Source organism: Seriola aureovittata, chromosome 3 (assembly GCF_021018895.1).
Source record: "Seriola aureovittata isolate HTS-2021-v1 ecotype China chromosome 3, ASM2101889v1, whole genome shotgun sequence".
NCBI classification, from domain to species: Eukaryota; Metazoa; Chordata; class Actinopteri; order Carangiformes; family Carangidae; genus Seriola; species Seriola aureovittata.
This window is the reverse complement of record NC_079366.1, coordinates 14,766,684-14,789,666: the sequence shown is the minus strand read 5'-3', so window position 1 is coordinate 14,789,666 and position 22,983 is coordinate 14,766,684. Positions and strand designations below refer to the sequence as shown.

Here is a 22,983-nt window from a genome sequence, read left to right as displayed (position 1 = left end):
ACCTATTTTAAAACATCCCAAAGTTGCAGTATTTCTGTCATTCAACTTTCTCAGAGAAAACACTGAAACTTGTTATTTTTCCAACTGGAAGTGTTTCACTAGCAGACAGCAGCAAGCAGCGTATAGACTGTCTAACACAGTGACCTAACTTATCAAACATTTGTGTGAGAGCATAGCGTATTTTATATGCATGGAATGTCTGACTCATTATCCTATATGTGTGTGTGTGTGTGTGTGTGTGTGTGTGTGTGTGTGTGTGTGAGAGAGAGATAGAGAGATGGTCACATCTTCAGAGAGGCTGAGCTAAACAAGGTTAGTCAGATCATTTACACATTCGTTCTCCCCACCGAGTTCTCTTTAGCTGTCACTTTGCATAGTGAATAGAGGCCTAACTACTCCGCTTTACATAGCAGTTTAAGCCTGATAACGTACTTTTCTCTTTTCAAGAACTGGATAAGCTTCCTGGTTCCTCCTCAAACATGCCTGTGTGTGTGTGTGTGTGTATATGTATGTGTGCCAGAGATAGACATGCTGGAAGTTGTTCCAGCAGCATTTTTAACCATATTTTGTGACCATTCATTGTAAATGGAAAACGTGAAGCTGCATGTGACCTGCTTTTCAGCAAGTGAATGAATCATACTTGTTAGTGTACTGTATTTATTAGGAACATGGTACAAACATTTCAGCCCATGATAGCCCTTCATCCGTAGTAACTGTGTACAGCAACTAAAGAACCTACATACGTATAAACAAGTAGACAAGTGAGCTGGTCACATGACCTGTCAGGTGTGCTATTTTTCTAGGAAATGTTTTCAAGGTAACTCTGGCGTTATTTTACACTTGTCTGTATAGCTATAGCATGATACAGTTTCTTTCCCTGTGCCATTGACCTCCATTATTGTCCAAAAAGTATTAAAAACACATCAATTAGCCACTTTTGGAGTGGGTGACGTGTTCCTTCATCACACAGAACAGAAGCACTAAAGTTTATTTTGAGTTAATACTTTAATATTCCACAGGAGAAAGTAGTCCCCAGGAAATGTACTACTGACTCTTGTTTGCGTATGTCTTCGAAAAACTACAATTCCCAGCTGTGTGAGGAAATTACTTGTGAGCTTTTTTTTGAAGATATATTTAGTAGGAACCAATAACAAAAGGAACCAATGGGCTTGGGACTGAGAGCCACAACCATGGTAGGCAAGTCAAAAGAAATATATAGAGAGACAAACACATTGTTAGTTTAGTCTTTTCAGGGTAATTATTGACAATTAGAAAAATATATAATAAAACTGCATGTGTGAGGCATGTATGTACACGTATATAATACAGAACATAATCTGAATAAGAAGCAATTATAAAACTTAGAGTTTATATCATGCAGTAACTAGATTTCTACACAAGGACAGAACACAGTTAATATTTTGAACAGAATCTTTATTCAACATATTTCACATAAGGAGTATACATTATCCAGGAACAAACGCTTTACAAACCTTATTTTGCTTCATGCAGTATTTAATTCTTGGAAGCAGCCTTCACCCAAAGGGACAGTTATCATTGTAGGCATCTACTGTATATTTGCTTCTGCCTTTACATTCCTCAATCCATCCTTTGGTTGTTCGATTCATTCCACAATTAGCCATGGTCACGTACAGGCCAGCGATACAAAGCGTCTTCACTTGATTTTCATGCAGCCAACAGCACTGCACCAGACAATTGGTCCTTTTCATATCTCCACAGTGGATGAACCCACTAACCTTGTGTTAGTGAACGCTACTTTAATTTAAAGTGCCCTGGGTGGACCGTGGCCAGCTGCCTAGGGGCATTGCCTCTCAGTGACACTACCTTGTGATGGGACGACTAGCTTTTGCTCTGAGAGACACACACACACTCACACACACACACACACACACATAACCTCATACATTTCAGCTCAATTTGATTTCACCCTTTTGGTTACACTTTGCCAGCCCGTTTCAGCTATCAACCAAAACAAAGAGGGGATGTTCAGTAGTAAAGTTTTATAAGTCATCACCCTGGCCTCCATCTTACTGATTTTTTTACGGATACCTTTTCACTGGTGGTGGAACAATTTGCTTTATTAGCCGTTTTAACACCTGCAGAAGCATTTTAACTGCCTGCCTATGAAACTTAGCATGCAACATAAAAATATATGGTATTTTCCTAAGTGTTAGCCTTATTGGGCTCCAAAACTGTTGCAGAGGTTTCAGTGAACATCATTACTGCCGGAAAGTTAGTCCTGTCACTGAAATCGAGATAAGGTGAGGTATGACCAATTTTGTTGATGACACTGTCTTGAGTCAAGAAATGATCTCAGTAAGATATGAGACACACTAGTTACTGCACTAACACAGATATTACAGTCATTATGACAGTTAAATGATAAGACTTTTTCACAAAGACACTAAAAACCGATCAGTAAATGAGATAAAACAGGATACAGAACTTCTGTCGCTGGAATATTTGCATTTTACTTTGCATGACTGCAAAGCATGGAAAGGCTTCAGGGTTAATGCGTTGAGTACAAACCAGCCATTCTCGCTGAGAGACATTAGGCCCTCTAGGTGAGACATTTATAGGACGCAAAAAAAAAAAATTTCAAAGGGTTCATTCTCGAAAAACATGCCTTAAAAATAAGTGTTTTGCACTTCCTTCCCCTCGGTTAATGTCGCTCTCCCCAGGCTAAGCAGCTGATTTATTGACAACACGCCACCATGCCCGAATGTTTTAAAAGCGGGGGATTTTTTAGCTCAAACATTTTATGTGCTTTGAACCACGAGACACAGCGTGGCGAACGGGATGGAGACCTCATGACTGCCAACAGACGGGACAGGCGGGGAGGCACAGTCTCCCCCATCAGCTCTCTCTGTGGGACGCTTTTGTCTGATAACAGGTCATGCACCACACCCGATTTAAGTCATGTGCTCCTCGTTGCATGGCGAGCAACACAAGACAACGGGGATGTGTTCAGTTGTGTATGCGTTTGTTTGAGCTAGGGAGAGCAAACGCATTGACATCTGCGACTGGGTACATTTTGTGCTCATCTTCCTCCGAGAGACATATGTTTGTTGTATAAGTTCATATCCTTTTCTTGTCTTTTCTGTGTCTGTGTTTGTTGGTGTGTCCAAGTGTGTGTTTCTTTACTGCATAGCCAAAGTATGAAAGCATGTGCTGGGCTGGAGGAGAGGTGCTGTGTCCCTGTGAGTGGGTGTGTAGGGTCTGGGTCAAGGCTTTTTAGTACTTTAAGACCTTAACTCTGCTCCAGGGGACTCTTACTCCACACCCACGCTTTGTTCTATTGCATCACTATTACATCAGATTAACATTCCTGGGATTAATGTAGACACAAGCCTTATTGCTACTCATGCACACACACGATATATTACCTCTGTGAGATACATTTATTACAGCCAGCACCACAGTGTGTCAGCCCTCATGTGAGTGCTAAATATGGTTATGTCCAGATACAGCTCAGTTGTAAAAGGGAATGACAACCATGCTCTATAATTGTAGCCGCTACATGAAATAATTCAGGTAGCCACTTCCAGATTCTTTTTTTTTTTTTTATACCTCACATTCTTCTTCCTTGTCTGAACCTGGGCCTACATTACCTACAATGCAACTCCACTAACGACTGTTCAATCAGAGATTCAGATGTGTTCCGTCAGTAGCAGCTAATGTAGTCTTGAGCCGCTAAACTCAGGCAGAGGTGAGAAGTGGGCTACAGAGGTCTGATAAGCTTACTTCTTTCTGACTCCTCACCTCCAGATTTTCTTTTCATTTTCACACTTTTCAGACTCAACCACGTGACATCACTTGAGACAGTTAATCAGATTTGAGGAAGCTCCCCATGGTGCCACAAAAGACATAATCAATAGTACTACAAGACCTGTATACAGATTTTGATGGGTAAAATCAGTGGAATTTTGCTTTAACCAACTATATAGTTTATTTACAGTGACTACAATCTTCCCTCTAAACCAAAAGTTAGCAGCGAATGTTCGTTGATTTGTTCTTGTTCATTTTCACGTTGTTTGTGGTGTTCGAAAACTCAATGACCGTGCCTTTGGGGAGATTTGTTGGCATAAGGTTCAGTGATGTTTGTGTCTGTGGTACTTTCCTCATACAGGGTGATGCCCTGTGGTAATACAGTATATATGATACAATTGTTCTCCTCAGTACTCAGTACTAAATACTGGCTGTATTAATGTAGCCACAGAAGCCTTTTACTTCATTCTTTATGTGACCTAAAGAAAAATAGGCCACGATTCACTGTCACTTATGAACTTTGTAACGTAAATTAATATGTACTCGTAGGAAACCAAGTGAACATGTGAGTGTAGTACAGTACAAACATGAAAATCATCATAGCTGAGTTTACAGGGTAGACATACTCACAATGAATTATTAAAGACATTTCATCTTCAGAATTGACATCAAGAGCAGACAATTCATTCATTGGCTTACATGGTAAAGAAAAAACAAAAAAACACAGGCACTGAACCAGGAGCTTGTGGAATTTATTCTCTTCAGCAAACACAGACTAGATGATTTACCTCTGGATGTAAGTGATTCTGTCTGAGCCATGATGAAAAAAGATCAATTTAGACGCACATACTGACACAGCTGATACACATTACTCTCCTCTACACAATATATATACAGTCACATACTGATGTTTCCTCTCTCACACACACACACACACACACACACACACACACACACACACACACCTACACACCTTCTACTAAGCCTTTAATCACAAAAATGCTCATTTCCACCCTACATGTTTACCCAGACAGATCAATCCAGCTGATCCAGCAGCTGCCGGACCTTGACCTTAAACTAACCCTGACAGAGAGAGCTTCCGTAGGAGGACGTGCTCACTTTATTGCATGTGTGCAGCGTGGCACACATTTATATTGTTTACATATACTGTATCTATGTGTGTGGGAGTATGCGTGAGTTACCAGGGTCACTGGGGTGCTAACTTGAATAAAAAGGTTAGGGACATAAGCAGCTGTGCATGCAGTAGCCTTATCTCATGTATTAACCGGTCCCATGAGGTGACGCTCACAGCTATTGGCATATCATTATCCATCAGTATGTGTGTGCACATGAATGTGTGTGTTTTAAATTTGCATGTGTGTGTATAGATTTATGGTTCTGCACATATATATATATATCACTATGCGTTCCACCTAATGCGTGCACATGCATGCCTATATACTGTACACATCTAAGCTATCTGTATGTGTGTTTCTCTATTAGCGTATGTGTGTCAGGAGCATGGGCTGTAACTCACTCTGACTGCGAGCCGAGGCCCCTGGCAGGGAGAGCTGTGGGTCTGGCAGGTCTCAGCAGGGCTCTAAAGCAGCTCTGCAGCTCAGCTCGGCTCCGCTGGTGGTTACGAGCCCGTCTCCATGTCACGCTGAAGAGGTATTCAAGAGAACTCCTTACTGGGAGGCCTCCAACATAAAAACAGGACAATGTCATCATGTCTTATTGTTGGCAGCCATGTTAGGTCCACAATAGGTCCTGAGCCATCGAGCTGAAAAGAAGCATGGACATTTATGCCAGTTGATTTGTACAGTGTTTGCCATTTTCCCCATGATGAATGGTAGCAAGAGCACTGTTATAGTTGCTGCAGGTCTGGCAGGTCTGCCTTAGAGAATAGGCAGCAGTGTGGCACCTCTCAAATCTTAAATCAAACTCTATCACTGGCTCTTTAACGGTTTCCGAACAGCAATACATTGAATTTTTTTGAAAAACAGATCTAAACAAAACATATAAAATTATGGATGGACGGAGTTCAACTGAGCTACTTCATCAGCTGAGGAATGCAATGAGATGTGGTTGAAAGCTTCAGAAACACCAGGGAATGAACTAGACATATGCAGACTGTTTTAAGGACTCCAGTGCTTAACTTACAGTTTCATGGCTTAAAGGAATAGTCCAGCATTTTAATAAACAAACATATTTGCTGTTTTACCAGAGATTAGATAAATACTATTTAGTCTGTGTTTAAAACAGAGATTATTATGTTTAGCCTCTTACCACAATATCTGCAAGAAGGCGGGAAACAACCAGCCTAGCTCCATTAAAGACACACCCAGCGGTTCCAAAATAGTCATATATATTTTACACATGTAGATGTTTAACAAGCAGTTAATGTATGCACTGGAGGTGTTCCCTGACCAACAACAGCTGTGCCCAATGGCTGTATGTAGTGTCCGGCGTTGTGTAGTTACCAGCTTTGCACAATTACATGAATCGAGAGTAAGTGATTCTTGGATGTAGGGATACCTGGCTAGCTAAGTAACTTGATACAACACACAAATAAAAATAATTTTGGTGCGTTTTTTCTTTCCTTTTCTTTTGTGACATGCTAACTAACCCTAACCCCCATACCTCTATCCCTGTGCTAAGCTAAGCGAAACGTCTTGGACTAGTCATGTGACTGAATACAAAGCAATATACTGGTATATTTCTTTATAACATAAGCCACTACCCTACCCTACTACCCTAATTTTTTTTGTCTTGTCTTGTTTACCATATCATAGAAGCACCTGAATTTTAAGTCCTCTGTAAGTACTGCAGAAACAGCTGCGCCTGTTTTTTTTTCATAAATGTTATAAAGCACTGGTGAATAGGCTTATTGTAACACTCATAACTCTCAGTCATCTGGCTGCCACTGGACCTGAATATGAATCACATGGCTGTTCCGTACACCCGCCTCGAATTTTCTTAATACCTCATGGGAGAAGAGCAATAGTTAAAAAAAAAAAAATCCACCATTGTATTCTCAATAATTCATACATTTCAAAATGACATTTTTAGATTGTTCTGACATTCTTAAATGCAATGCTCCTCTTCGTCTTATTCATTCACGGGCAGACTAATAAGATCCTAATCCTAAGATGCTGCATGTGAAACTCAACACAGGCGGAAAGCTGCTGCCTCTGTGGCCAGGCACATGCCAAGCAGAGCATATGGAGGGAAGGAAAGACAAAAAGGGAGGCGAAAGAGTGAATGAATTAAAGACATGTGGATATGTAAAGTGGGTGAGGAGATAAAGCTTTAAGGAGAGAGTGGAAAGACATAGAAGGGGATGAGATGAAGGAGAAATGGGGTGCAGAGGAGGGAGTGAAGAGCACTAGTAAGTGAGTGAGAGAGAGACAGAGAGAGAGAGAGAGGTTATAGCCTGGACTCTGACCCAGATTATAAATATGGTCTCTGACAACCTGATCTGACCATGCCTCTGTGTGGTCTTCCTTTCTTTCCATTCGCTATGGATGCATGGCGACCACACGCCTCTCCTCTCAGCACTCTGTGCAGTCACTTGACGAGTCAGAGCACGTTCACTTAATGCAACATTAAAATGACGAGAAGCTCGAGGTCAGAGCGTCACGAGATTCTCTTGCTGCGTTCTCAAGAACCACATAGCGCCTTTCAGCATATGCATGCACTCATCAAACACGGATGACACCTCAGGCCTGGAGACGGGGCCGGTAAAAGTAATTGCATTATACCGTATGTAGCTGCTTTACAACAGAATTTTGTCATTCTAAAGTGTTATGAATAGAAACATTTTTCATGCAGGAAGAAAAATTGTGTAATTCAAAGAAGTAGGCAGAAAATGTACCAGCAAGAGAACACTGGGTGCAAGCTGAAGTCTTTGGCAGGGGTTGTTGGCATTCGCTTTTTGCTTTTGCTGGTTTGTTGGCAATGCCTATGCCTGTTTGGTTATTTTATGGCCAAGCAGGAGCTATAACTAAGCCAATTCCTTTAGAGGAAGAAATCGAGATTTTCAGTGTTTGGCAGGGTTAATGGGATTATTTTTTTAATAACCAGTATTAATAATTCATAATAAAATCATATGAAATAGAAGTCATATGACTATGTCTGTTGTAAAGCTGCAATTCTAATTATTATTTTTATTCACCAAGTCAAAAAAAGGTCTTTTTAGGATGGCAAAGTGTCGGTGTACATTTCTTGAATTTATAACCTGCCAGCCTGGATAAACATGAGCATACACACACACACAAACGCCTCCAGTACTGTGTGTTGAGATCGTTGGGAGTTAGGTGACAGATACTGAGAATGCTTGGACCTAAATTAAGCCCACTGCTTCATCAAAAACATCCTGCCTTCCTGCCTGGACTAAGATTGTAGTGACTTCTTATGGGGGGCACAGGTAAACTAGTAGGAATAGGAATTTAGCATTCAGTCATTTTCTGTGAATAATAAATCCACATATTCTTTTATTACAATTTCTCTGAAAATGAAAAAAATATATATATTTTTTTAATTTAGTAATATATCTTACTGGTACTTATAAGTATTACCTTGCACATTGGTTCAGTTTGTTATGGCACAGTTACAATAATTGTACATTTTAAACAATTATAGTTATTTTCTGGTAAGTTGCAATATCTCTTTAAATTCTGCTTTGTCTATATTGAAGGAAGAAACTGCATCACATGGGTGAATTCCTCAAACACAGTGTACTGCATAGATTCCATAATGTAAATTATTACATAGGGCTTAGGCTATTCATGCATTGACACATACATACACAGAGATAACAGATGTAAAAAGAGCAGAAGTGGAGCGTAACAAAGTCTTTTCAGTGCCACCATAAGCCTGTAATTTCAAGCTACAGAAAGAGAGTTTTACATGCAAAATATAACAAGCTCATAAAACACGATGCTCTGTATGAGTTCAATTACCCACACACTATATATAGTTAGAGCAGCTACAACATGAGGCGAAGATCTGATGGAATAATTAAGAAATAATTTTCAATTTACAGTGAACACTTTTTAGACAAGTAGATTTAGATGTATCACATATGTTTACTTAAGTACAGTAAGTTGAAAAGCTTGACCTTTACTTTAAATGCAGCACTCTTCCTAAAGGGTTTGAGTGGTTCTTTCCATATGCTCATTGGAAAAGGGAACATATTCACCTGCATGTACAGTATGACCCATGTACAGTAACAGAGAGCAAAAAAAAAAAATTGAGTGGGAGCAAGGAGCACGGGAGGCAAAGGAAGCCAGGAGGGAGGAGGAGAGCTCTGCACCACTCTGCTCCAGCTCCACTTCCACTGGTGACCCCATGGTTGTAAATCTGAGAGTAGAAGACCATTCCTGAGTTCTTATGTTTTTTGGGGGTTTTTTTTCTTCCTTTTTACTTTCCGATGCTGCACATATCACTGACAAGAAGTGACTGTCAGTGTTTAATGTGGGCTCATTATATCCTTTTGGCAAGTCATGGGCAGATGTTAATCTGTTTGACAAGTGAGTTCAGAAGGTGAAATCTCAGTGTTTGGTTACAGATGTTTTGGACTTTTTCATAGTAAGTATGAAATTAAACAGATATAGCCTGGCTAACATGACAACAAATGTCACTTTTCATCTCTTCGTGTTAACAGACAACTTAATTAAGCTATTCCACCGCCTCGACATTCAGTTCAGTGAGCAGAGCTACACTGCTAAAACAAGAATTAAGCCATTTTTACTCTTGCTCATTAGGCATGCACATTTTCTTATTTACACCCACTCCAAAGCTTTCTGTGTGACAGCTGCCAGAGAAGAAAAAGAAAGAAAAGAGGTGAGAACGGAGTAGAATCTCGCTAATGCAGTCAACTTCCAGGAAAACTAGACTGTGACCAGTTAATTATCTTGATGTCTGCAACACACCACATCCCCCTGAGCCCGAGCCAGCCAGATCACACAAAGAACAAGACAGTTGTCCTGGTGCTCACAAGCTAAAGAGAATAAAATTTGGTTGAGGCCAGCCAGAGTTTTTTCATACAGCCCCACCACTGGCTTTGAGTGGATTGACGTGAGGTTGAAACGACTCCCAAAGTGACACCAAAGGTATTAGTATCTGCAGCAATGTTACAGTGCCTTGCCAAAATCTACCCAAATAAGTCCTCGTAATATAGCAGTCAGAATAAAATACTGTTGGCTTCTAGATTTGCAGCCAACATACAAATTTGATGTTTGCCTGCCTGATTGTCTGAAACATGAGACAAAGAGGAAAAAAAAAAAAGCGCCATAAAAGTAGCCCACATTTCCAAAAATTTAATGAGTGGCTGTTTTGGTTAAGAATTGTATTTGGGCATGGTGCTCTACCTGTCTAAATGAACTGTATCAGCATTTCTTAAATGGAGTCATAGTCTCTTCTGGGTTGGTAATATTGTGTTTTGTCTTATTATTTTCTATTGACCCATAGATCCCTGTGCAACAATCAAATTATATATTCTGACGTCTACAATCTTCGATCATTTTTCCATCTTTCCCAGACAGTTTTAACACTGGAATTGTACGCTCTACTCTTCATGTAAATGCTCTTATTTTGATAACAAAGGACATGCCTACAGCTACGTCACAACTCTTAATATATGCTAACTGCTCACAGGCATGAGTTGGACACAGCCAAGCTCACAGCAACACCTCAGCAGGCGACTGAAAACAACACATGGAAAGTTGCATGAGATTCAAAGTAAAATATTTAAAAGCTGATTTTCCTCAGCATTTGCTTTATTCTGTCTCACCGAGATCTTGCAAAGATCATTTGTGATTTTTGCAGCCACAAGTGATTTAATACGTGGCTACTCTCCAGAGAAACGACGGTGCATTTTATGACCTTTGTTGAGTTATTTTACCATAAATTGAGATAATGTTTAACATTCAATAGAAAGTTTTAGAAAAAGCATGAGGAAAAGAAGTCATTTGTAATACCTATGCACTTAGTTCCACTAAGAATAAAAATGGTCTTCAGATGTTTCAGTTGCTGCTGCTGTCAGACTACAGGATATGCTATCAGCCCCATAATCACCCAAAACAACAGACGTAGGGAACAAAAATGAGCCTCGGCCACGACAATTACTCGTTTAATTCCTTGTATTGTGCCATAGCCGAAGTCAGCTGACACAGGATCTGGGAAACATTCTCAACGCCCCAACAAATAGACTTGTGTTCCAGGATGTTCTGGCCCTCTCTCGCCCCGTTTGACAGCTGACAAATGTGGCATGTTCTGTAATGTTAAATATATAAAATAAAGTGCATAATCAGATATAATCATGGAGGAACATCCTGCACACCAAGTGCAACTTAGATTTCAATTGGTTGAGCTTATTGAGATTGATGCAGAGCCTGGAAGTTAGCTGGTGCCAACTTCAGAGGAATTAAAATCCCTCAAGGCATTGACGTATTTGCAGTTAAGTTAGTTAAGTTGGAGGTTTGATTTTATTTGACCTATGCTTGTAGCGGTGGCTCTGAATTGGAGTATTATATGTGAGAAAATACAGTCACTGGTAAAATCTGCAAGCATTCTTCAGACAAAAGTGCAAACGCACACAAATAACGTGAGGAATGGTTGAATTTGTGTTAATTATTCCTGGAGGGAGTGCTTACTGTATAAAAGTACTTATTCAAGCTTTTGACATTTTAAATAATGAAATTAAGTCACCCAGGTTCTTTAATAGCTTTTTAGACACAGACTATGTTAGCTCAGCTCACAGCATTACAGCAGGTTAATATGGATGGGTGGAGGATGGCGGGGTGGAGACGGATGAGGGGAATTTGGGTGCACTGACAAAGTTGAGCTGAGTTTATCCATCATCCATGACCCCCACCACCATCCTCCCATACGGCCTTGGGAACATGGAGATGTTTATTCTGTTATGTACATGTGCCTTTATAACAAGTTGATTTATGAAACATCTGTAGCTGTTGCTAAGGCTCTGCTGGCAGGATAAGCAATTAATTGCTTGTTTGCATTAATTTTAGTCTCTATCGCCTGCGTTGATGTTGCCTTGAGATGTCTTTATCCTCCCAATGCTTAATACAACCAGAGGCTATTTGACAATTAAGCGCACAGAGAGTTTGAAATGCGTGAGTAAACTGATAGAGATCAGAGATCGGGCTATGATGCAGGTATTCAATGCTGTATCAATATTTCAGAAACTGAACAGACTCACAAGTGTTGTAGCTCCACTTAAAGGCATCAGTATGCTTCAAGCGAGGTTGAACAGCATCTGAAACCTTTGAGGAGAGACTATCTGAGTGTGTGCAGTTATCCCCATTTGTAGAATTGTGTCGTGTCCTTCGCTGTGACAGCGGGCATTTCACCCTGAATTCAAATGTAGCCAGCGGGAACAGGCATAAACACTTTTGCCTTCAGATGTTTTCTAGTTAGTTTGAAACATACTGAACATATTTAGGAATAGTACAACATTTCAGGAAGAAGGCTTATTTGATTTTCATCAAAGAGGAAAAGATTGATGCCACTTTGTGTATGTACAATTAATATGTACAGTAGCTGGAGCCAGCAGCCAGTTAGCTTAGCTTTGCACAGACTGGAAATGGAGAAAGGTTAAGGTAACAAAATCCGTCTATGAGCACCTCCAAAGATCGTGGATAAATACATTCGATCTCATCTCTGCAATTGGTACAAAAACCAAAATGTAAAAACATCATGTTTTGGTTTTACTGGGATTATGTGCTAGACTATTTCTGCCTGACAACCTCACAGTGACAAAGAGACACAAGGAAATTACTGTGCCTGGCCAACAAATAGCACCACTGTGAAACCACAAACTGGCATATTTACACATCTGTGTTTGTTCGGATTAAACTAATGAGATATAACATGTTAAACAGTGCGTTTTAGAGATTCTTTAGAGGTTGATTTCGTTAACTTTGCACATAGCCAGGCACGCTGTTTTCCCTCCATTTACACTTGTTATGCTTAAATAAGAGGCTGTTGTATGCTAAGCTAAGAGGCTGTTTTATGCTGAACTAAGAGGCTGTTTTATGCTAAGCTAAGAGACTGTTTCATGCTAAACTAAGAGGCTGTTTTATGCTAAGCTAAGAGACTGTTTTATGCTAAACTAAGAGGCTGTTTTATGCTGAGCTAAGAGGCTGTTTTATGCTAAACTAAGAGGCTGTTTTATGCTAAGCTAAGAGACTGTTTTATGCTAAACTAAGAGGCTGTTTTATGCTGAGCTAAGAGGCTGTTTTATGCTAAACTAAGAGGCTGTTTTATGCTAAGCTAAGAGACTGTTTTATGCTAAACTAAGAGGCTGTTTTATGCTGAGCTAAGAGGCTGTTTTATGCTAAACTAAGAGGCTGTTTTATGCTAAGCTAAGAGGCTGTTTGCGGTAGCTTCATTTTACCTGACAAATACGAGAGCGGTATTGATTGTCTTGTCTAAATCTCAACAAGAAAGAAATGAAGCATATTTTCCAAAATGTTGAACTATTCCTTTTAAGAATTATTTTCATGTGAGCAGTTGATTTCACAAGTGACGACAAGATAGACAGAATTTGTCACCATCAATCTGGCATTAAAAAAAAAAATGTATGTATACAGTGTTCCTGCATGTAGTCATACTGTTTGTGGTACATATTGTTTACATTCACACATGCCCAAAAATAACTCATCCTGTATGCAGAGGAGATGAGCAAATATAAAAATAGCCAAGTATGACAAGAAAACACAAGAGTCATGAAGGAAGAAAAATAAAACACTGTCAACCCAAATAACAGTGTCGTAAAAACACATCTGAATATTTGGGATGCAGATGTAACAGATCTTTCCAAAACTGTTGGTTTTGGAGTCAGACGGGCGCTGCACCGCTGTTCTTATGCCCAAGGAATGAGAAGGAAGTTCCAAGAAGGCACACTGCTGGGCTTAAGGTCGCTTCGGGCCTGCCTGTCACATTGTGGCTCCTATCACTCTGCTGCCAGCATAGAACAGCTCTTCATTCAACACTTTCAAAAAATATACTCCACACGCACACACAGGCGATGTATTCATGTCCACATCGGTTGCAAAGGTTACACTGACAAAACCAATGTAGATGCCGATATTTGACAGATCTGACAGCTGCACATGTGCTCTGCAGATCAACAATACTTGCATACAACACCAAACATTATCAAGGGTATGAAAACACATGCACACACCCCCACCCCACCCACACACACACACACACACACACACACACACACACACACAATCTCCCTTTCTTCTGAAAATCAACTATAGAAGGATCACGCTGCCCCCGTGACTGATGATTTTGCCAACATAAAGACTGAAAAAGCAGCAATTGATGTTTTCCAAGTGGCTTGAATAACTTCCACTGACAGTTTCGATAGAAGCGGAAAACCTCTTTTCTGTAATAGAAGAAGGTTTCGGGGAAGATGGGTTTTCCCTTTTTGAAATATCCTCAGAGCCAAGCTTGGCACAGAGGCCCTCTGGACTGGAGCATGTTGGCTCAGGCCAGACAATGGGACTTCAAGTGAGCCACAGCGAGTAGAAGAAAAGATCACAGCAACCATGAGGCTCTGCCGTGCCCCTGATTAGCTGAAAATCTTTACTTTATCCCCTTGTTAACTACAAATGTTACAGAGAAGTGTTGGGAATCAGCAGCTCACCTCTACCACTATCAGTTTTTTTATTTTATTTTAAACAACACCTTACTGAAATAGGCCTACCACGGCTCACCAGCAGCCCTCTTAGCTCACAAAAGAGCTGTGAAGAGGAGGGTGCGGGGAGTAAAATGGCTACCTTTCCATTTTGACTACTGAAGAGGTTGGAGAGATAAAACACTCAGCGCCGCAGGTTTGTTTGGTGAGTTTTGGCAATAGAGCTGCTTCTTTGGTTTGGCACAAAGATCATTTGCCAAACACCCGCTTTTCCTCACCCCTTACACACATACACACGTGAACACACACATTCACTTGCTGACTCAACACAATGGCATGACTGTATCTGCAGCATCAAACAGACATCTGCCAATCGCCCTGCGGAGCTCATTGTTACTCAACACAGGGCACACAAATGCTGAGCCGAGTTCAGCCTCCAACAGATTTTGCAATGCAAAGAGAAAGTGCCGATGAGGTCTGCCAACATGCATCGTTGACCCCAAAGCCAGAAAACAACTGGAAACTGACATGCCCTGGTTGATGGTGGGCAAGAGTAAGGGCAGAAGAGAGAAGGAATGACTTCTGAAAATATTTAGGCTGAACTCGACCTCAGGTAGTGCAGCACTTCTCAGCTATAAGGGTTGCATACTCATACTATAGAGGATAGTTTCTCATTACACAAACATCAGCACAGTAAATATGAAACGGCCTGCTTGCTTATGTATATGCAAACATAATCACAAAGACAAACAGAGGGAGATGAGGCCCAGCTGCCGACTGAACTGAGTGCAGCCCGGTGCAGAAAAGTTCAACACCTGCGAGCAGTTTGACATTCCATATGAAAAGCAAACAGTGAGTAAAGCCGAGGTCAGAGTTAGAGGGTTAATGTGTCTGGCTGTGTGCATTTGTGTGCGCGTGTGCCACTGAGTATAGATTTGTGTGTACACTGTGCTGACCCCTAAGTCCTGAGATCTCATTTCAATATCCGCGTGACAGACGGAGACACACCTACCTACACCTATAGCTGAAACCCGGGAGTTTTATGCTGCGTTTATTTTGACCCTTCAGTCTTCTTACCACAGCCCTGTTATTTTATTTGTTTACAATTCCAGCATACGTCTGCCAGATCTTTTCAAAAGGAGCAACATGAATTTGCTTACTCCAGAGTTTATTTACTGATGCTGGAATCCATAATTGGATCTCTCACATCAAAGAGTTGGTGACAGGACCAGGCCTGCGTTGCACCAGTTTTTTGTAAATGTACCACTAAGAGTCTGAGTGAAGTTCTTCCTTTAACTTTTGAATAAGTTATAGCTAGTTATAAACCAGTGACTTACCATATTGTGTTACACCATTAAAACTTTAAGAATGTCTTGGCGATTTGAGACTTCAAATCAAAATTAATAATCTATGTAAAAATAAAGTCACTGTAGCATCACAAGCTGTAGAATAGCTTCCAAAAAAAGAACAGTTTAAGGGGGCCAAAGAGTATATTAAACTTAACTGCCAATACTTTGGAAATGTAGGTTTCACCATATTTTATGAGCAAATGTGGAGAGATATGTGTGTTTTTAAAGTTAGTAGTATTCATGCAGTTTAAAATGAGTGGGAAATATCAGATTACTCTAACCTAGCTGAGGTTATTCTGTCATTTTTTGCATTTCTACACAGGAGGCATTTCAGTCTTGCACATCTGATGGAACAGATGCGCTCCTATTTTAATCAATCCGGCTGTCTACACAGGCCACTTAATGGTGCTTTAAGTCTTCTTTCTTCTGTTTTACGCATATAACTACAGTGACTGTGTGTTGGGCTCTGAGCTCACACAATCCTGTGCCTGCTGTGCTCCTCTGCTAACAAGATACTCACGCTACACCAGCTCTGTTAACAGTTAATTCAGTTAGCTACACAACAGTTACACCTGGCAGTTAGTGGGTGTAAATGTTTGTTAACAACTAATCTCTACCGCACATGAGAACTAGACTGTGTGATGCAACATATTATAATTTAGCAATGCGTAAATCTCTTAGTAAACACTGAATATTATAACTAGGCTAAGTTTGAACGACTCCGGAAGATCAACGAAGGCAGCGGACAGCAACAACTGCATCACATTAATTTGGGTTATTAGTAAGAGGGGGAATAACCGCTGCAGATATATGATAGCTGATTACACTCCTCTCTATTTACTCTACTCATACCAGAGCCAGGTCTCACAGGCTGATTGGCTAAAAGCAGGTCAGGAGGGTTCATTCTCATTTTTAAAGAGGGGTGCTGAAGGGATCCACACAGGGAAGGTCTGCTCCAGTTTTTCTTACCCTCTCCCTTTTGTCTGCAGTGTTTGCTCTGGATTTGAGTGGTTCTTCTGGTGTTGGAGAGCTGTCAGCCCACACCCTAATGACAGCCTCTGTTGGAGAGAGATTTGGGACTGTGCCGCCACTGGTAAGGGGGGGTCTAAACTAGTCTAATGGGTGTGCCCCTTTCACCTGTTGAGTCATGCCACCATGGTGTACTCATCACCATCATTTTTTTTGCTGTATATGCATTTAGTCGTTCAAAGAAGTTGTTGCATGCCATAAATCTTTGTGACAGGTGTATAGGACACATACAAACATATGAAACAGACGTGGACGCATTTGTGCACAGTCACACAAACCTTCTGCTGACTCCTTCCCCCTCTATCATGGACCTATCTGTTAATGCCTAATTTACCACCACCCATATCCAAGGACATCTAAAGGTTCAGCTGAGTCTCAAACAGATAAAGAGAAGCTGTGGTGCGTGTCGGGCCGGTGGCCCCTTTCACCCGTTTCAATTCTCTGTCTTGGCATTACTCAGTACAACTTTGTCATCCACGGGCAGAGACTCACTGTAGTGGCACGTTTATCGCTATAGAGATGGATTCATGCAGCCATGAAAGAGCTGTTTTCATAAGATGAGCTACAGAGAAGAAACAAAGCTACTGGACTTAAAATGTCATCCTCTGTTCGACGCGTACTTCAAATACATATTCATGAAGCCGGTCTCACTTCTCCATTTGAAAAGTTACTTGATTAACTATTTTGAGAGTATTGCCTAATTCGGAGCAAGAGCAGAGAGATGTGCACCGACTTGCTGTAACTTAAAACCTAAGTATAAGCAGACTGACTGAAGTGAAACTCCTGTTTCAAAATGCCTCAATATTTACACTCAATAATACTTCCCATGTTTGATTAAAACCAGGACCTGAGCCTGTCTGGCCTCCCACACTCAACTGTTTCTAGAAACTACTGTAGCTACTCCACTTGGTCAAGCCAAAGTCAAGCTCTATTCCCTATACCCAGAATGACACTTGAAGCTGAAACATGCTTATCAGGAGGGCTGTTATAGCCTCTGCTGAAATTCAAATGACTTTGTCAGATAATGACGCACTATTATCAACATACAGTCATCAGTCACACAGAAGCTGCAGAAAGCCAGGTGACCAAGAGCAGAGACATTTGGTGGGGGGGGAGGCAAATGACTCAACACAACTGGAGTGGATTTAGCTTTGATAAGGAAGTTAAAAAAAAAAAAAAAAAAAAAATTTGTCATTCGTCCCTCATGACACCCTGAGGTGCCCAAACCGGAGGGGACCCGGCTTTGATGAAAAGGATTAATAAACCCTTCTCGTGTTAATTTGACCCGCGGTTCACCCTGATCCCCATCTTCTCTCTGTTCTCGGTTGGTCACAGCGAGGCTGGGTTTTGTTCAGCTGGGGCCTGAGGGAGTGATGTCGGCTGAGTAGCAGCCATGGGGGAAGCACACTGTCAGTCCTGTGATAGCCGTATGAGATTCCACATGCTCTGATGAGTAATTCCTCCCTCCCTTCTCCATCACCATGTGGTTCATGGCCCTGAGTCATCGTCCACACTTTCCCTCACTCCCTCTCCCCTTGTCTATCTATCTATCTCTCTCTCTCTCTCTCTCTCTCTGTCTTTTTCTTTCCCTCGATGTGAAGAGGATTCTTCCTTCCTTCCTTCAGCAGCGACCGTCCCACAGGGAAACTCAACAGAATAGCCTCCCTCTGATGACTCATTCACCAACATCGAGAGCTCCACTCCACACCACCCGCTCTCCAGCCACGACAGCCCACCACACCACACCCAGGCCTAGATCCTAGTCTTCCATGGCCTGCTTGCCTTGATGTCTCTCTTTGTATCTGTGTGTTTGCCTGTATTGTTGCATGTCTTCTTGCCTGTCTTTGCCTGATTTTGTGTCTATCTGTCTGCGTGGTTGCCATTTTCTATGTCTGTCTGTATGACTGCTGTCTTGTCAAAATATCTCATTGTTTACCTGTCTTCATACTCCCATCTGCCTGCCTCTATGTCTACCAGCCCGTACTGTATATCTTCATACTCTGAATTTGTTTAGTTCTAGCTTCTCTGCATGCCAGCCTGTCTTATTTGTCAGTCTACCTGCCTGTCTGCCTCTGTCTGTCTCCGTCTTTCAGCCCGTCCCCTGGCAATCAACTGCAAAGTCAAAATAACGAAGGACAAGGAGCATCGACTCCCTCGTCTGCATTTTAAACCACGAAGACTTGGCCAGAAAAATAATGACAACACAATTCACAAGTCTGTCAAAGGGAAAGATTGGTATTGTTAGTGAGAAATGCATTTCGTTCTGCCTGCGCAGTTCCCAGATAGAGTTGTTAGCATTTCCAACTTTGTGCTAATCTGCATCAGCAAACATGTTGTGAAACTTTTGATGATTTCAGCAGCTCCCCTGAGGATGTATCCTTCCATTCACGTGTTCTGCAATTCAATAAGCGCTGTGACTTTGACGGTCGGCCTAACTTGGGTTAAAATCTCTGACTGTAACCTACACTGACTTGTTCCCTGGCCCTGCAGTGCAACAGGTTGTTGACAATGAATCCCTACATGACGTTCAGAGATCCTCTACATGTTGCAACAGGAGATTTGTTGACCATTGCAAGAGCAATAAGGATTTTTAGGGGCATTATGACTGGGTTAATAAAACACAGCTGCCCCTAAAAGTCCCTCACTTTTCTTGCTGCCTTTCTTTCTCTCTCCCTCCCTCCCTCCCTAGCTTAATCTTTGTATGTCTCATTCCAAACTTTTGAGATCAAACTACAACATTTTCTGGCTCCTCAAGTGCGATTTGGTGCATAACTTTGGTATCTGTTCAATCGCGGCTAAAGACATGTAACAACCTGGAGTGACCACAGCGTCTGAAGCATGACCTTTTTCAGGGGGGGCTGGGTCATATATTTCACAAAAAGCGAGCATGCTTTCCAGTATTTATGAATTGTATATTTATAATGGCAGAGTTTTATTGGGATTTGCAGTGACGTTTTTAAAGGGGGGTTGAATGAGTTCAGAGCAGAATTTCCAAGAAGGAGCGCTCTGTGTGTTCATTAGAAGTTCAGCTTTCACAGAAAAGGTAAACACAATCTGAAGCTTTTAGCTTAGCAGAGTCATCTATATGATGCTCACAATATCATACATGTGCCCTGATTGTTCTGGTCAATTTGAGAACAAAGCGAACCCGGTGACCCCAAAACAGAAATGTAGGAAAAGTCTATTTAAAGTAAGTCTACGACCCTGCTTACAAATGGTGTGAGGAGAGAATATGAGACTGCCGTGCTGGAAAAAAAAAAAAAAGATGTAAGCAACACAGTGCAGCAAGTGGCGAGATGAGTCTGATTGGGCTTTTTAAACAATGTGAAATGCCACTGAGAGAGGCTTGGCAGGCAGCAGCAGCCAGCACTGTTTAATATCACAACTTTAATCAGCACACTTGGTGACTATCCCAGAGCTCCCCGTAGCCACGCTGCTTATTCAAACCAGGCTCATTCCACCAAGCCTCCCTTACTAGGCCCTCAGCTCTCACTCTCGCACTGGCTCGTTCTCTCCTACAGCATATATGGAGAGCTTTTGGCTGGAGTGGTTTTATCTGCTTTCTGTGATGTGTCATTGCGCTTTAGTGGGCTACGTTGGAGGGACCCATCGATGAAAGCTGAGTGCATCCCGGCAGATCTGAGGTGCACTAGAAACATTTAATGTATTCTCTATATTTGATTTTAAATATATTTTATGATAACAATTTGATCACAAGGACGTTAAAGAGTGTTTGAAATATTTTATACACGTAACATTGTTCATTAGCATAAAGATATCACCTGCAATCACATGGAATTTTATCCAAACCATAAATAGGCTTGACAAAATGTCAACTTTCCTGTAACTTCAGTCCACAGCAACTTATTACAGATGCAACACGAAATAGCAGGCTTGTAAAGACAAATGACCTGCCACTGATCTGTTATGCACAACCTACAAATAACTTATGATCAAGTGCTAACTTTTCAATAAATAAAATTGACAGAAAGATTAATGTGATGTCTTCCCACCTATTGTGATGTCAGGGGAGTCTGTTTCATTTACAGGGCTGTTTTAAGTGTGTTTTAATCATCACAGAGGTCTAGTGTCTTTAAAATAAAAATCCCATGCTTCAGCGAATGTCTTACCTATGTGTCAGTTGCAGCACGGAGATGCCACCATGGCCCTCCGCTCTATTAATTACATAAAGCATCTAGTGTCAGGATGCTAAATTCATTAGTGAGGTATGTACGGCATGCTAGGGTCAGGACAGATATAGAAACAGGCCTCCAAAACAACTTCTTCCCCACTTGACACACTTGTTCGACATAATAGAGTATGGCACTTTGTGATTTCTTGACAACTCTACTCTATTTTTTTTTTTTTTTAGTTTAGGTATGTTCACGTTGAGCTGTTAGCTTCCACAATAATGGTTAAAGTTTTTGATTAAATTGCTCATCTTAATTCACAGAGGGTACGAGAAATTCCCTTTTTATCGTGTGGTTTTTTAAGAGAAATTAATGAAAAATTTTAACTAATTCTCCTATTAAGTTTAACTTCTTTTTTTTCTAATTTGGCCTGTTTTTGATGGAGCTGAAAAAAAATTGTTTTGAAAAGATTTATCAAGAACTGCACTGCAGAATTGAAGTTGTATCCATCAAAGAGAGGGCAACCTCTGCTCTGCTGCTGAAGGATGTTTCTCTTTCACCAGGCCCTATTTGAAAAGTTCAGCTTTGACTAATCAAAGGTTTGTAGCCAGTTATTAAGCAATGACATTCAAGGTTTGAACCTTTGAGCTATTTAATAGTTAATTTTACATTCATGTTTTTTTAATTTGGTGGTTGACCACCTGCAGCTGTTTGCTTTTATTTGTGTAATTTACGGTCTTAAATGCATCTATCTCATACATTTAACTTAAAGAAAATTAACTTATATACTATATTGTAATGTATAATATTACCTGTGGATTATAATGCGCCTATGGTATTTGATAGTGACTTGATGCTGTACTTTGTTTTTAGGCTCGACAGGTTCGCTTTTATATTCTCTAAAAATTATTATTGATTACATTATGTATCTGTGGTATGAAACGGTGTGTTTACAGACATTATCGAGCTTTGTAGTTAGACTTTACCATCTTTTTTTTTTTTAATTTGCCGAAATTGTCGGTTTGTATTCTCCGTTAAGACCTCCCATGTCTTCCCTATCTCTTTCCTTTAAAAGATGAACGTGCAGCAGAAGTGTCCTGTCTATTATTTGGTGGTCACATGAGCCAGAAACTGGGACTTTGTAGGCCAGTTGAATTAATTGAGGACTCACCTTGCCCGCAAAGACCCAGCCTCTGACACACATCATCATCATCATCACCATCATCATCATCATCATCATCATTATCATCAGTCCCACCGCCGGGGACTCTGTGCGGAGGAAGGTGCGACCTATGGTTTCTGAAAATGTCTTATGTACCCAAAAATCTTACTTCCAGACAAGGTAATGAGGGAATGCGAATGGTTTAATCTGTGAACACGCTGATACATACCCGCTGATCTGCTGTCTGTCAGTATCTGGGGAAGTAGGTGATGCTGCCCAGTCGTTGTTACCTGCGTGCCGGGCAGGTGTCAGCATCCCATAGCCATATGGGGACTTCGCGTAAAATGCGCCGACTGTCTGGTTGGTTGTCTGGCTGCCTGAAGAAGATCGCGTCTGCAAGCGAAGTTGAACTTCACCGTCCACCCACCGCCAGCACCACCGCCGCCCCAGTAATATCTGATCACTTGGTGTTGCACGCATCCCAAATTGAGCAAGATTATCCTTTTGGGGGTGGGGGGAACGAATTGTCTTTTGGAATAAGTCGGACAGTCCCCCTGGCCTATCTTTTCCCCTCTGCCCAAGGAGAAAAAAATATGTAGACGCAACAGTGTCGCGCCTTGTGCCAGTCTCCCTCCTCCCGCCCTCCCTCCTTAACAAAAAAGCTTCTGCGTTTCCCACCAAGAGATCCCCAGTGCGCACCCAGCACCCAGCCAGTCACCCAATATCCATTCCTGAAAGAAACAGCCGGGGAGACGGGGAGACGAAGAGAGAGAAAGGAGTCTGCTGCTGCTGCTGCTGCTCCTGCTGCTGCTGCTGCTGCTACTGCCATGCTGCAGCCTCGATAATGTG

General features: G+C 41.3%; 1 long non-coding RNA gene across 1 annotated transcript; it reads right to left on the bottom strand.

The window, feature by feature from the left end:
* Positions 1 to 1,417: 1,417 nt before the first annotated feature.
* On the bottom strand, positions 1,418 to 22,980 carry LOC130166092 (uncharacterized). The gene is made up of 2 exons (XR_008827100.1): positions 22,364 to 22,980; positions 1,418 to 5,572 (listed from the first exon to the last, which is right to left on the bottom strand). It is a non-coding gene; the product is annotated as an uncharacterized LOC130166092 (long non-coding RNA).
* Positions 22,981 to 22,983: the final 3 nt, after the last annotated feature.